This window comes from Propithecus coquereli, unplaced genomic scaffold, assembly GCF_000956105.1.
Source record: "Propithecus coquereli isolate 6110/MARCELLA unplaced genomic scaffold, Pcoq_1.0 Scaffold85, whole genome shotgun sequence".
Taxonomy (NCBI): Eukaryota; Metazoa; Chordata; class Mammalia; order Primates; family Indriidae; genus Propithecus; species Propithecus coquereli.
In genome coordinates this window covers 2560314-2564251 of record NW_012154729.1, presented here as the reverse complement: position 1 = coordinate 2564251, position 3938 = coordinate 2560314, and the positions used below count along the sequence as shown (strand labels likewise).

General features: G+C 47.6%; 1 pseudogene; it reads left to right on the top strand.

Moving 5' to 3' along the window:
• Positions 1–272: 272 nt before the first annotated feature.
• On the top strand, positions 273–1246 carry LOC105826076 (annotated as a pseudogene).
• The last annotated feature ends 2692 nt before the right edge of the window (positions 1247–3938 follow it).

The window sequence follows — 3938 nt, the reverse complement described above, 5'->3', positions numbered from 1 at the left end:
GCTGTCCACCAGTGTTTGATTTGTGTGCTTGCTCTTAATTATATTCGTTTGGTTTCCCTTACTAGAGTCTGACACTGGGGCGACAGTCACGTACAAAGTTCACACAGCGCATCTGAGGACATGTATCAAATTGGAGACCAACAGCCTCCACCAATGGTGGACATCTCCACCTCCTCAGCTGCCTCCAGCCCCTGCCACCACCAGCACCTCCTGCACCACTACCTGGGTGCAAGTTGCTATTTTTTTTCTCGTTATAAAGAAGTTTTTAAAATATGAAAAATATACAGAATAAAAGTACCTTTGAGGAGAAGCCACTCATCTTCAATACATACCAGTGCTACCTCAAGGACGCCAACGACAGCGTGACCCTGGACATGCAGCTGGCTTGCCATGAGGGCCAGTGTTTGGGGTCCAAGCTGGCGCGGGGGTCACACAAGGCCCAGGAGCGGCGGAGATCGGCTAAGAGAACCCCATTAACCTTCCGTACGAGGCCACCAACGCCATGTACCACAGGTCCCCGGACTACGTGCTGGAGGAGCTGAAGCGCAGCGCCAAGGTCGAGGTGACGGTGACGGAGGCCTCCCACAACGAGGACACCGCGCGCTTCGCGCCGCACGGGATGGAGGAGCTGGGCCTGCACCCCGCTGACCGCCGGGTGCACTCTGCACAGCAGCGGGGCATGCGCGACCAGATCGGATTCCCGCTGGGCCAGGTGGGCTTCCCTGTGCACAAGCGTGAGCCCTACGGCGCTGCCATGGAGGCGCGGCCCTGCCTATCCCGCTTCGCCCTGGAGAACAGAGGCGTGGTGAAGGGCGCCTGGCCGGGGCGGGGGCGGCGGCTGCTGTGGGCTCTGCACCCGCAGCCTCTTCCACGGCCCAGCCGGGCGCCTGCCACTGCCACCACCACCGCCACACCAAGGCCCACGGCCTCCGGGCACCCCAGCGGTGGCCTCCCAGGGCCCTCAGGCCCAGCAGAGACTTGGCGGGGGGGACTGGGTGGCCCTCAGGCTGTCACCGCAGGTGCAGCCCAACCCCAACCTCACCTTTTTACATCCAAGACTTGGAGACCTGCTGGAGGTGGGGCCAGCTGCCCTGTGCCCCCGGCCACCCAGAGTGTGGGCACTTCGGTGTGGGCGGAGTCTGATACCCGTCTGAGCCGCTGGGAACTGTCCGGACCTCCCCATCTCTGCGACCCCACGGCCGGAGGCCAATCAGCACCCCGAGCCCCTCGGGTGGCCAATGGCTGATCTGGGGAGGTCCCTCTGGTTAATAAACCACTGTTCCTGAGGGGGGTGGGGAAAGTACCACTGAGAATAGATCACTGTGAACATAGTATCGCGTGTCTTACAGTTGAGTCAGTGAGACATTTGTATGGTTCACATTCTAAAAAGGATGAAAGGATATACAGTGAAACTCTTCCCATCACTGCTATTACTCCGGCATCCAGTTCTCTGCCCCTAGAGCCTACCATGTTCCAAACATTTTTTTAAATGAAAGAAATAAAACACTGTAGATATAGTTAAGTTCTCCTTTTCCCCATTCTCCTGCCATGCTCCCTAGAGGCAACCATTAGCATAAATTTGATGGATCTTTCCAATGCCTTCTTACGGTTTTTACATACGTACGCATGTATTTGTGAACAATAGAGAGTATCACATCACCTGCTTTTTGTAATTTACATCAGTGGTATCATACCTTTTAGTACTACCCTCTGCTACTAGGTCATTCCTTTTAACAGCTGTATGGTATTCTGTTGTCTGACTATATTATGTTCTATGCATCCATTTTCCCAGTGATAGGAAGTTCTTTCCTGTTTTCCAATAATATAAACAATGCTACCACTTTGGTGTTTTCTAAATTAAAATAACTTCCAGGCCCATTTCTCCCCAGCTAAATCTATAAATTCTAAATAATCCAATCAAAACCTAATAGGATACTTTATGAAAATTGATAAGCTAATTCTAAAGTTTATCTGGAGGAGAAAACATACAAAAATTGGCACATATTTCTTGGGGAAAAAAAATGTTGGGAAACTTGCCCTGGAGTTTTATTAATATAATCTGCTTTCTTTCACTTGGCATATTATTCATGGAGGAGGAAGAAGCAGCTAGGAGCTTCTGAGAAAAAGAAGTGGCTCTTTTTCCCTGGAGGGCATTCTATCTAGATGTGATGCTAAAAATGCTGCAGCCATTTTGCTCCCAGTCTGAGGATGACGCCAACGCATCAAACTCCAAACAAGAAGAAAGAAGAAATTGAGATAGACCCTGACATGCCACATCCAGAGCCAGTTCTACCTCTATACTTGTTATCTGGGTAATAAATGTCCTCAGTTGTATCAGCTCATTTACAGGAGCAGAGGAGGAGGGAAGGACTGTCTTATTTGCAGCCAAAAGCATGCTGACTGATTCGTCTTATAACGATGTCCAATTTAATCAATCCTCAGCTGACAGATTCCTAAGCCATTTTCAGTTTTCTTGCATTCCCCACCCCAAACAAAATGCTGAATGGAATATCCTTGTTACTAAATCTCTGTGCAAGGCTATGATTATTTTAATAGAATAGATTCCTAAATAATTCCTATTTAAGTGGAATTACTCAACCCAGGATATGAAAACAAAAACGAAGTTTGTCTAGTACAAGTGTAATAAATTCTCATTCAGTAGAGAAAAATATGGAAATTCTAAATAATCTCTAAATTCTAACCCCAGACCCAATATTTCCTGTCTCACTATCTTGGGAAGATCAGAACAGCTTCTTTCCTTGGACTCCAAGACCTCTACTGTATTTGCTGCCAGTAGAATAACAATAACAACAAGAGTAATAATAATAGTTACGAAATAGTAACCATTTATTCTGTGCAACAAGGTATTCATACATTATCTTCTTTGTTCTTCGTAAAAATCCTATTAATGAAATACTGTTATCAGTTCCATTTTACAAATAAGGGAACGAGGCCTAAGGAGGGTTAATGACTTGTCCAGGATCATGCTGCTACGTGAAATCTCTCCCAGGGTCTCTGCTGACAGCTCCACTTCCAGGTCTTTGCACCCGGTTTCCATGTGTTATTTGAGTCAAAATTAAAACAACATTCAAAGAATAAAGGAGATAAGTCAACAGATGTTTCCCACAGGATAACCTGCTCCCTAAGTTACTTTCCAGATGTGGGGGCTCACCTAAAGTGATGCCTTGGTCTTAGTGAAGTTGGGCAAGAGAAAACGTCTTCCAGCAACTAGCCTCTATCATCACCATCAGGATCCTTCCTTCTCTCTCAGAATTAAGTTAAAAACCCTCAGCAAGTGCCACCAAAGGTCACACAAAAAGAGCTCCTGCAACAGACACTATTATTGCCTCCCAGTCTCTACCTCTTTCTTCCTCCTTCCCCAAAGCCCTTTGTTAGGCAGAGACCAAATCTGCAGGTGGCAGATACAGGACAGGAGGGTGGTTCCTAGGGGCAGAGAAGCAGGGAGAGGGGAGGAGGGACTGCAGGAAAACTCAGCTAATAACCACAAATAGCAGGAACTTGAGGTTTGGGGGCATATACACCTGTGGTGCTGTAACTTTGTTATAAGAACACCTATCAATCATCTGGTAACATTCCTCACCTCCCATAAGCCCTCCCAGGCCAATAAAAGGAAGCCACTTGGGAGTCCTCACCATCTTTCTCCACTCGTGGAGACTTGCCCATTCCTCTCTGGAATATACTCTCACTTTGTATAGCTCCCTTGTTTTCTTCACTACAAGCTATTTGTGTGGAATTTCTTCCTGTCTGTGGTCACTGTGTCACACCAGCCCTGCTTGTGAATTTTCTAGGCAAGGAGCCAAAGAACCAGGACAACAGTCCACCAAGAGGCCGGACGTGACACCATTAGCTTAAAAATTCTCCCACTTTTTCTTTCAGTGGAGTTGTGTTCAATCTCTCTACTGTCTTTGCACCTCAGC